The sequence below is a fragment of the Suricata suricatta genome, chromosome 2 (assembly GCF_006229205.1).
Source record: "Suricata suricatta isolate VVHF042 chromosome 2, meerkat_22Aug2017_6uvM2_HiC, whole genome shotgun sequence".
Classification (NCBI taxonomy): domain Eukaryota; kingdom Metazoa; phylum Chordata; class Mammalia; order Carnivora; family Herpestidae; genus Suricata; species Suricata suricatta.
In genome coordinates, this window is record NC_043701.1 from 181,126,053 (window position 1) to 181,137,925 (window position 11,873).

Below are 11,873 nucleotides of genomic sequence, written 5' to 3' on the forward strand. Positions count from 1 at the left end.
GCTCCACTGAGGCTCTCTGGGTTTATTATTATTTAGTTTATAATTAGGCTGCAAGGTTCCTTCTTCCATGCTGTTGTTTATATTCCTAGATTCGGTAATAATTGATCAAGTTCAGACCGCTCACATTCTCCCTCATCCTGAGCGTACACCCCGCAGGAGAGAAAATCACACATAAGGGGTTCGCAGCCCCACAGAGTTAAGAAAAGGCTGAAACTGTAAGACCAACTTTCATCTAACCTCCTAACACAACAGTGCTCGGAGGAGCTGTGAGTGCCCTGGACGCTGATACTGAAACCGCTTTGGAACGGCTGAGGATAACAATACTAGGGGGACAAGTGAGACGCTGGGGAGGGGGCCTTCCCAGAGACACGCGCCACACTGGTCGCAGAGCATATCATGAGATCCAAGTGCAGGGGGCCGAGGACTGTGAACCTGGGTTCCAGTTCTGGCCCCACCATCCACGAGCTCGGAGGACAAGTCTGTGGAGCTGCTCTGTGGAATCTCCCTGTCTACCAAAGCCACCCCGTACCCACTCCGGAGCCCCGAACAGAATACAAAACCGGGCAGCGTGATGACGCCTGCCTGGGCGCCTGCTGCTAACGCCGGAAAGCGTATCAAACACAGGAGGGTGAGTAAAGAGATGTGTCTACGTGGCCCGGTCTCTGCAGCCCAAGGAGCAAGGCCGCCCTCACAACGCAGATACTGTGGGGGAAGTGACTTTTCCACAGCCTATGAAGACTTGTTCCCCTACAGCTATGCTGATGATGAGCTTCTCTAAGTTAGAGAAGGTAGAGAAGCAGCTCTGCATCAACTCATGAGAAGGGCTTAGTAAAAATTTACATAGGGGCGCCTGGGGGGCTCAGTCGGTTGAGCATCCAAGTTCGGCTCAGGTCAAAATCTTGCGGTCTGTGAGTTCGAACCCCGCATTGGGCTCTGTGCTGGCAGCTCAGAGCCTGGAGCCTGCTTTGGATTCTGTCTCCCTCTCTCTGCCCCTTCCCTGCTCACACTCTCTCTCTCTCTCTCTCTCTCTCACAAATAAATTTAAAAAATTTTTTAAATTTACATATAATCCAAATAGCTCACATAATTTAAAGCATTCTACAGAGAAAATGATACACTATAGTACGTGGAATCTGGGCAGGTCTGCAAGGGGATCAGGGCACGGTCCATGGGAACCTTAAGAAGCACCAGGGACCCATCGAAAGCCTGCTCCTTCCCATCTCATCCTTGGTGACGACAGAGCCTCCATCAGCTCCACCAGACGTGTGGCCGCACCGCCATCTCTGCCCGTTACTGAGTGACACAGACAGTCATCCAAGATGATGTGCAGAGATTACTTTCCACGAAGCACAAATATAAGACCTGAAAGATCTTATGGATTTCTGTGCAGGGTCGATGCATCATGATGAGCTGACAATAAAGCTGATGAAGATGGAAATCTCCTGGCTCCACTCATGTGGCCTCGTGCTAAGAACTCTGAAGTCAGCACAGGCTTAGGGCCAGACAGACCCGGAGCTGCAGCTCAGTCCCCAGCTCCCCCGCAGCAGGGGTGTTACAGGTCCCCTCTGAGTTTCTTCAGCCATAAAACGCAGAGATCACCTCCCATCCAGCCTTGCCATCAATGCGCTGAGGGTCGTGTATGTAAAGTACTTGGACGGGGTGGGATCTGGGGTCAATGCCTGATAAACCACACTGTATGACTCTTCAAGAGTATGACCAAGGCAGTGCCACCTCCCATCCCCCCCAGATGGTCACTAGAGTCATAACACAAGGTCCCACGCCACTCAAGCTCCGTGTCCACGATCACTTCTCTCTCTGACCCTCCCGCCTCCTTTTCATAGGGACCCTTGTGCTTAGCGTGGACCCACAGATCGCCCAGGAACACGTCCCCTCTCAAGAGTCTTAACCACACCTGCAAAGTCCCTTCTGCCATGAAAGGCAGGATGCCCGCCGATTCTGGGGACTAGGGACCACTGCTGCCCGTCACAGGCTAGTTGGGGAAACTGAGGCCGATGCATTGGATGAAATGCAGGGCCTTCAAAACAACAAATATAAAGTCTACATAGCAACACGGATAAGTATTACCATGCACTGTTTATTGAAAGAAAGGGGTCAAAAACTCATGAGCCACATGACGATCGAACATCAAGAGAAAAATTTTAATATGTGCGAGAATTCACACAACCAGTGAAGTTGTAACTTAGAACCAGGAGCCTATTTCTGAGTGAAAATGAGCTATGACTAAAGCCACCAAAAGGGATGCCTGATATGAAGACCTCAAAGGACATGAGGAGGTGAATTGTTGGAGTGGTTAAAGGCATAGAATTTGGGAAAGAAAGACCCTGATGCAAATCCCTGTCCACTCACCTCTTGGTCAATTTAAGTAATTTGGGGGTAAGTTAACTACATTGTCAGTCTTATCTTCCCATGTGTCAGAGGAAACCAGACCCTCTAAGAAATAATGACATGATGAATATCAGACCTTAGCAGAGCATCTGGCATGTGGGGCGGGGGGGGGCACATCCCCTGTGCCTTCCAGCTGACCATCAATGGAGCCTCCCGCCATCCCATGACCCTGCGCTGGCATCTCAAGTAAGACAAGCCTGGGGGACACTTGGGGCAGGTTAGCAAGAACAGGAGTAATAGGAGTTTGGGCTTTTCCAGTAGCTGGAATCCATCAGTTTCATGGGGAAAAGGGTTCACGTCTCCAATACAGAATATGCGTTAACCAGACCAGATCACGCATGGCCTTGTTCCTGGTACAAGGACGAGCGGGGGCCAGACCATCTGCTCCTTCTCTCCACAGCGGGAGCTGGTCTGGCCCAGACCTCCCACAGGGGCCAGTCGAGTCTGCATCAGGAAACTGTCCTGGTTAGGAGGAACCTGGCAGACGGGGAGTGGGGCTGTGCACCTGCAGCACGTACACCAGCCACGGTGCCATCATGGAAATCCCGCAGCCGGAGCCAAGTTCCCGCTGTGCTGCTTCGTGTAGTCTACGTGACCTCCCTGCCTCTGGTTTGCCCTCTGTGACATTAGAACCTGGGGCTGTGTCTGCTCGCACCCTGCTGGAGGGGGGGCTGTCCCATCCAACAGCTGTTGGGAGGGTAGCAGTCAGTGACTCACACCTTCATCTTCTCTGAGAACAGTCCTCTGTGGGTGCTGCACCTTCCTCTATGTTGGCCCGCAGCCAGGGCTGGGGCACAAAGAGGTACAAAAGCCAGGAAGGCTCTGTTGTTTCTGCTCCAGAGTGTTAGCCAAGGGCCAGACTGTGCCCTGCTGGGCCTCCCTGACCCTCTCATAGCCTCTCCTGGGCCGCGCCCTCTCCCACGTGTCTCCTGGTCCCTACCTCAGGCTCTGCTTCTTGGAAGCCCAACGGGGTCCCACCTCACAGTGTGGCTCCTGCACCACGGGCTTCCGCATCACGGGTGCACTTGCCGGAAATGCACATTCTCGAGTCCCACCTGCCCACCTGCAGATCTACTAAGTCAGAAACTCAGATGGGACTCAGCCGTCTACACTTGTAGCAAGACCTCCAAGACATTCAATGAAGCTCAGGTCCAAGAGCACCACTGGGCTTAAGCCAACAAGCTCTTCTACAAATGATGAGTTTAAGGCCTTGGGAGGAAACCACATGTTTTTTTTACTGTGAAACCACACCACGGCTTTTGGAAAACCGTATCTGGGGGATCGAAATGAGACCCCTAACCACTTACTTCCATTAAAATGAAGCCATCAAGAACACCAGTATCCTGACTTTTATTCTGATATGAGTTTAAGAATCAGCCTGATGATCCCAGGACCCATTGTGGGTTTATGGGTCAGGAATGCTTGGTGCCCAGTGCTCCAGTCCTCTGGGCCCTGGGGGGGGGGGGCGCCACACCAGCATGTCTGAAGAAGTTTCCTCTCCTGAGGTGGTTAGGGGACCGTACACGCTTCTGTCTCCATCAGCCTTAGCCACTCATCCAAAGCCATTCACCCTCAACTTTGAGCCCCTTTCCAGGGGCCACAAGTTCAATGAGTGACATTGACTGAACACATCAAGAGTCTCTGAGCCAGACACTCCTGGAACCCAGATCTCCTCTCTGGGGGACGGTGTGCCTCAGCCATGGAGTCCGGAGCAGGAATTTCTGTAACACTCAGGGTGCTGGGGGCCCTGGACTAAGGCAAAGGCGATGAGAAGCTGTCCCGCCCATGCTATTGCACCCCCGCGAGCCACAGACGAGCCCTGCCAGCCAGAGGGACCCCAGCAGGGCTTGGGAGGAAACAGCCCTATAGGATGGAGGGAGTTTAGACAGAGAGAAGCAGGGTGGACAGAAGGCGGCATAGTCTGAACAGAGGGAAAGAGAGGGTGGAAATGGCTTAAAGTAGAAAAGCAGAAAAGTCCAGCATATTTGGAGACCAGCGAGCAGCAGAAGGTTGGAGCAGGGCGTCACCTACGGTCCCCGCGCAGCACCCAACAGTGCTGGGGCGTCACTACCAACACCGTGGACAAGCACTGCCTGCCCAATCGCTCCATCAAGGTCATGTGCAAACGAGGGGCGCCCCGCCTTCGGCTAGTTCAGTGAGCTCACGTAGCTGCGTTCCTCCATCCCCCACAGCAGGGACAGGAAGGTGCATCTAGAGTCCCACCTGCAGGACAGTAAATGCCGTTCCTCGCTTCCAGTCTGGTCTCACAGGCGCTTTCGTCATGCTGAACCGTGTCTTCTAGAAACATTTTCAAACGAACGATTCTCAGAACTACTGCTCCCATTTAAGGTAAACTAATCATCTCGGTGGGGTTTGACCCTGTTAGCTACCCAGTGTCTCTGGAAGATCTTCCTAGCTCTGCCTTCTGGAACAACGGGGTTTCTGTTTTCCTCCCTTCTGGGTACTGTGTCTTGGTTTCCTTTGCAGGTTCTCTCTTTGACCATCCTGCTCTCCCTCCGGGCCCTCCCGCCAGATCCCAGACGCACCGTGGCCTCTGCTCACTTTATAAACCAATGCCAAGGGGAGACCCGGATCTCATCTGCGAGCACCGACCCTTGGAACCAGCCCCCACAGCACCTCAAGCTCCGCTAGTTTGAAAGGGAAGCAGCCAACTCTCCCCAAGCTGCCACCTCCTCCTCCTCCTGCCCTCTCTTCCTCCCCCTCCTTCTTCCCTCTGTCTTGTCTCCTCCCTCCTCCTCCCATCTTCTCCTCCCCTCTTCCTCCCCCTCTCCCCCCTTCTCTCCTACCCCTCCTCCTTCCCCACATTTCCCCTCCTCCCCTCACCCTGCCAAACCACATCCATTACCTTGGCGAGTGGCCACCATCCTCCTATCACCCACAATAGAAACCGAGGTGTCCTCATCTATCCCCCCCTTTCTTTCTGCTCCAGGGTCCACCGGAGAGCCCAGGCCTGTTTTTGCTGATGAAACAGGCTCTGCTCCATCCCATCTGCTTAAGTCCCCAGTCCTGCTTGCTCCTGGCAAGGTCATAGTCAAGCTGATGACCCCACCAGCCTTGTCTCCTGTCTGGCTCCCCCCAAATCCCCTGGACATCACCAGTTGGTGACCTTGTGGCTCCTTTGAAAACTCACGAAAGGATCCCCCCTTTGCCCTCCCTTCCTTGAATGGGGCGCGGGAAACACACATAAAACCCTGAGCTCCTGGGTCGGGGCCCCCGGGGCTCCAGGAGACCAGGCTAAATACCGTTAAAAGAAGCCTGTCGCTACTTCCAGGTGTGGCAACTCCCACGTCTCTTTGATCTCGGGTGCCACCATTCCAATCCTCTGGGTCCAGCTCCCTCCTCACACCCTGATACAGCTCACGACCATCTCCTCCGGGGAGGGCTCCATGGCTGCCCCTGCCCTACATGCCCTCCGCTCTGGTTGGCGCCTGCGTTCATCTCCTAGGGCTGTCACAACAGGTCATCACAAACGGGGCGGCGACAGGGTCGTAGTCTCTCACGGTCTGGAGGCCAGAAATCCACCATCGAGGCGCAGGCGGGCCATGCTGTCTCTGAAGGACCCGGGGGAGAAGCCTCCCTTGCCACTTGCTAAGTGCCACGTCCCTTAGCTTACAGCAGCGTGACCCTCATGTCCCTGTCCAGTCACACAGCCAACTTTCCTCCGCCTCTGTGTCTGCAAACCCCTCTCCTTACAAGGGCGCCAAGCCACTGGCTTCAAGGCCCACCGTCACCCAGTCTGGCCTCTTCCCGACTATATCTGCAAGGACTCTATTTCCAAATACGGTCACATTCCCAAGTATGGGGGTTAGGACTCCAACATGTCCTTCTGAGGAACACAATTCAGCCCGCATCCGTGCCCCTGACAGCCTGGCACTACCTTCCGGCCTCACCACACTGTTCTGTAATGACCCGTTCCCAAGTCTGCCTCCCCGGGGGGACCAAGGTCATCTCCGGCCAGCACCTAGCCGGAGACGACTGAGGGCGTTCACTGCATGGCGACCGAATGAACAAACTATTTTATGTTTTGATAAGAGTTACATCTGTGGGGGGGGGAACCACAACATACCTTCCTCAGGCACTTTTATCATATTCCACTGGCGTTTCAAAGACATTTTACTCAGTTTCAAAGGTCTGTTAATGACAAGGATGTGTTTGGCTAAAAAAAAAAGAAAGAAAGAAAAGAAAAATGAAGCACCGTTCACTTCGGTAACTACTCTTGGAGTGAGGCAGGCTCCCACCTTCCGCCTGAGCTGAAGAACCTCTGAGGGTTGGACTTGTGATGAAGTCACTGGAACGTTTACACGGCAACCAGGGCTGGGGGCGGGGCGTCCACCGTGGCCTCCACAAGTGAGGGGAGTTCTCACAACCCCTGTTTAAAAGTTTTCCACGGGGCACTGTGAGGCGTGAGACAAGGCGCTGTTTTATCTACGGCCTGTGGTCAGACACCCATTTCTCAGCTCCCTCCCCAGCTTCTCACGACTTTATTTTTTGCCTGGGTTTGATATGCTGGTCCTCTTGCCAGGCGCCGTTTTTATTGTTTATTTTTTAAAGGTTTTTTCTTTTTTTGAGAGACAGACAGCAGGAGCAGGGAAGGGGCAGAGAGAGAGGGAGACACAGACTCTGAAGCAGGCTCCAGGCTCTGAGCTAGCTGTCAGCACAGAGCCCGATGCGGGGCTTGAACCACGAACCGTGAGATCATGACCTGAGCCAAAGCCGGATGCTTAACCGACTGAGCCACCCAGGCACTCCCATTTTTTCTGTTTAAAAACACTCCTAGTAGGAACATACATTCAGAAAACATCACAGTGTTAATGTGAATAACCCACTTTTAATGTGTAACCAGATTCTGCAAGCCAGTTGACCTAAAATATTGGGCAATGTAACAGTCTGCTTACCATGCAAGCTATTATAAGAACAATCAGCTTTTGTACAATTTAATAAAACGCCTTTGACACAATTATAATGAACGGTGTATCATTTATGCCCAGCCACATCTGAGGTGGCTTATAATTAGCAATGAGGATTTTTTCCAAAAGGTAGAACAGGTAGGGATACTGGGGTGGCTCAGTCGGTTAAGCATCTGACTCCTGATTTCGGCTCAGGCTGTGATCTCACAGTTCGTGGGATCGAGCCCCGCATCAGGCTCTGTGTGCACGGCCAGTGCACAGCCTGCTTGAGATTCTCTTTCCCCTTCTCTCTCTGCTCCTACCCCACTCAAAATAAAGAAGTGAACTTGAAAACAAAAAGGTAGAACTGTGATTAAAGACACAAACAAGGAACTGGAGTCGTCAATGAATCATGACCTGAGAGCAAGTTCTCAACAGCCAAGTCCAAGGGGGACAGGATCCACTAACTACATAACTCATTGCCTTTCAGATGAAAATGCCACTTCATAAGGAGAGTGGTGTCACCCCTGGGGACAAGGCACTGACAGTGTGGGCCACCACGTAAATGGACAGCACCTTTGTAAGCCTTTCAATAACCACCAGACCAGCTTAGCTCTCACTGGACAATCCCAAGGGGCTCGGGGTCTGGTCAGTGTCACTAGGACGTCCTAACGCCTACGATTTCTTTTCCCCTCTTTGCAAGGCAATCCTGGCTGGTTACAGTGTTCACTCCCTAACGCTCAAAACGGGCACTATTATTACCTCCCCTTTTACAGGTGAGGAAGCTAAGCCTCACTGAAGTCACCTGCCAGGGCCACCCAACCAGTGAGCCTCAAGCCAAGACTCTGCAATACTGATGATCACTGTCTGTCCAGAAATGGGACAGAATCTCTAGACCTGATAACATCTCTGAAGCACGAGAAAGACCCCGGGCTTTGGTGGCAGGGCCTGGGCGATGCCTTGGTGCCACCACGTCCCAATGCTCTAACCTTGGACAGGCCACACAACCCCCAAGCCCGTGTGTGCTCCTCGGGCAGAGAGGCAACGGACACAGGCATTGTAGGGCTGCAAAGTACAAAACGAGTCGAGTAAAGGTTTTTGTGAGCTCGGCAACAGTGCCCGACGCACAACAGGCCCTAGAGACAATGGAATGTGCTATCGGCCTTGGTGTTACACTAATTTTCATCTCAGAAAATTAAGGTAATAAAGAGGTTTGAAAAGCCTCTTCGCTAATTTTGTAGCCGTTTTACAGTTGATTTCCGAGATGCCTGGAATCTGACGCACCGAGTCTCTGGCCCTCGGTGTCCAGGCTGGCTCCCCTGGGGGACAGTGCAAGGGCTGAGCGACCAAATGTGACCGTGGGCACGTGCCAGCACTCTGTAAGCCGTGATGCCTGCACAAGTGCACAGCATTCAGTAATCACTCCGAGACAGTGTAGCAAACGTTTCGTGGGGACCTAACGGTTTGAGGACCTGGGTGAGGGGGCAGGGTGACGAAGGTGAATGGGGCGTAGGAGTCCCTGCCTTTGAACAGCTCGTGGCCTCACGAGGGACTGAGACACAGAGCAAGACCTCTTGCAGTGCAGTGTGGATTCGATCATTTCTCCTAACGGGCCGTCTTCTCTTCCCCCCTCAACTGTGACAAAATACACACGAAGGTGCCCTTTTAACCACACTTCTGTGCCCAGCCCTGTGGCATCGCGTACATTCCTGTTGTTGTGAAACTGTCACCACGCCACCCTCTGTCTCCAGAACACCTTCCTTGTGTAAACCCAAAACTCCATGCCCAGGAAAACGACCTCCCCCATCCCACATCCCCCAGGCCCTGGGAACCACCATCCCCTGTCTGTCTCCATAAATGTGACTGCGACGGATTCGGAACCTAACATCCATGGACTCATACAGCAGCTGTCAGTGTGAGACTTGTGTGTGTCACGGAGCTTGTCCTCAAAGGTCCTGCACGCCTTAGCTGGCATCAGCCTTTCCTTCCTCTTTACTTTATTTTTTAAAACCTTATTTCTTTTTAAAAAATTTTTAATGCTGGTTTTTGAGAGAGACAGAGTATGAGCAGGGAAGGGGCAGAGAGGGAGGGAGACAAAGAATCCGAAGCAGGCTCCAGGCTCAGAGCTGTCAGCACAGTCTGACCTTGGGGCGTGAACTCACAGACCGTGAGATCGTGACCTGAGCCGAAGTCAGACGCTTAACAGACTCAGCCACCCAGGCTCCCCGTCCTTCCTCTTTAAAGCTGAGTAACATTCTACCGTGTGTATAGACCCCACCTTGTTTATCCGTTCACGTGTCTGAGGATGTTTGGCTCGCTCGAGCCCTTGACTGATATGAATAACGCTGCCATGAATTGGCCATACAAATACTCCCTCGAGTCCCTGCTTTCAGTTCTTTCCGCGGGTTATTTTCTGCCTTTTATTCTGATTTCCTGTCAGTCTGATTGGCTAATATCTTCTTGGCAAACACTAGAGTTCTTCTTTAAGGGGTAGGTAGGGCAAAGAGATAGACACATGGATAGATCATTTTAGTAATCATCTTAAAAGCATCTTTGAAAAATAATCACTGCCCCCACCCCTGTGCTCCCACATGTACGGGCAGAGGGGAGGGGGAGGGGGTCTCGTGTGAAGTCTGTGACAGAGGTGAGCAAGTGAGCGAAGACGGTCTCTGTCACGTAACCAAATGCCTTCCACGGGGGCGCCAGCGTGAAAGGTAGAGAGCGCACCTCCCCTCTCAAAAGAGACTCTGTGAGCTGGGGGGCAGCCGAGGTCAGCCAAAACGGGGGCCGGGGGGGGGGGGGACGGGGTTCTGTGGGCTCCCGAGGAGCGTGCAGGCTCGCCTGAGCAGGGGCCTGGGTCTCGGAAGCAGATAGAGCAGTGGGAGAGGTTGAAAGAGGGCACCGTTTCCTCCTTTCCTTTGGCTTTAAAAGGGGCACAGCATGACGTGGCGGGCTGAGTCCAGACGGGCAGCAAGGACGCTGGGCTCAGATCCCGCCTGGCCACTCAGCTGTGACCCTGAGCAGGTCTGCCCATCTCCCAGGCTCGGCTTCCCCATCTGTGACGCGTGGGCGGTGTGGGGGCCTGCGTGGCCTCAGGGACACCGTCTGGGTCTGCCACGTGGCCCTGTCCAGAGACGTCCGCCCGCAAGGCGCTGGGGACATCTGAAGGGGCGCGCGTGCAGACATAGCCTCTCCACTTCGGCTGGCTCCTTTCACCGGGTGGAAAATGACGTCACGATGCGTGAGCTCCGTCAAGGAACATCCAGCTCCATGAACAAGAGTCACTGTTAGCTTGTACTGAAAGTCACAGAGTGGTCTGATTGCAGGGGGGTGGCAGGGCCCTGGGACCCTGCTCTGGACAGCAGCGAGCGGAAAGAGACCCCCATGTGGGCTCCCCACCCCCAGCTGCAGCAGGACCCACTCAGCCTCCTCACCGCCCACGCAGCTTTCGGCAGGATGGGCAAGGGTGAGCCGTGTGCTTTCAGGCCCGGCCTGGAGAGCAACCAGCATGCAAGGAAGGCACATGGGGCGCCTTTGACACCTCCTGCAGAAGGACCCGGAGCCACGGCCGGCCCAGCCACAGAGCCACACGCTCCACGAGACAAGGACAGCCTGTCAGCTCGGGGCTCACGATGTGAACGCCCGCTGAAATCTTTCCCTAAGATGTCAGCGTGGCTCCCCCTCCTCCCCGAGGACCGATGTGACTGTCATTGGCGGGTCCATGCAGCTTCTGGTTCTCACCACGCGTCCCTCCAACCTGGCCGGGCCTTATCTGGAGCAGGGGCCTGTGGCCAGGAAGACAGGCTCCCCTGTGGGCTGGACCGACGCAGGTGACGCAGCATCCAAGGGCGCCCAGTCGCCAGTCTCTCGTTTAGATAAAGCCGTCGTGTAGGAGCCGTTAGGTGCACACACTCCCTTGGGCCCCGTGTGGGGGAAGAGGGCTGCCGGCCCAGACGCTCACGCACTCTGCCCAGCTGCTGGTGTCTGCGTTGGGAGCCAAGTCGCCCCTCGTCTACACGGCTCTCCGAAAACTTAGCAGCCGCACCTGCCAGGGAGACCAGGCCGCTCTGCTCGCCGGGCACACAGTTGGTGTCGAGTGCAGTGGGCATCCCATTTTTGTTATTGTCATTGTTGCTCCTGTTTAATGGAGAAAGATCCAGAGTCCCTGTTGTCTCTCCTGCTCTAACAGACCCTACACAGAGGCGAGACCCAGGAAGCCGCCCCCTTCAACATGGAGGCGCATAAGAACCCAGGCTGCCACAAACACCGGCTTGTCCACACCTGCCACTCTGCGAGAAGGGACACGGAGGCCCCGAGAGGGGCAGGGCAGCTCCAGCTGGGGGGCGGCCGAGTCTGGCTTGTAGGTGGGAGCCCTGGCCTGCGGCGCACCCTACATTCAAACTCACCCCTCCCAGCTGGGCTTCCCTCTCTGCAGCTCATTTTTTAAAATCTTATTTAAAGAATTTTTTTTAACATTTATTTGTTTTTGAGAGAGACAGAGAGAGAGAGAGCATGAGCAGGGAGGGGCAGAGACACACACACATCCATACCCCCCCCCCC

At 54.1% G+C, this 11,873-nt stretch overlaps 1 protein-coding gene and 1 long non-coding RNA gene across 2 annotated transcripts in view; both read right to left on the reverse strand.

The window, feature by feature from the left end:
- C2H10orf90 (chromosome 2 C10orf90 homolog) overlaps positions 1-11,873 on the reverse strand; it is a 202,257-nt gene that overhangs the window by 65,711 nt on the left and 124,673 nt on the right. The window lies entirely within an intron of this gene.
- Positions 4,652-11,873, reverse strand: part of LOC115286003 — a 14,380-nt gene continuing 7,158 nt past the window's right edge. Inside the window, exons 2-3 of the long non-coding RNA XR_003905810.1 lie at positions 6,494-6,583; positions 4,652-4,704 (exon numbers count right to left, since the gene is read on the reverse strand). This is a non-coding gene — a long non-coding RNA (uncharacterized LOC115286003). The remainder of the gene's footprint in view (positions 4,705-6,493; positions 6,584-11,873) is intronic.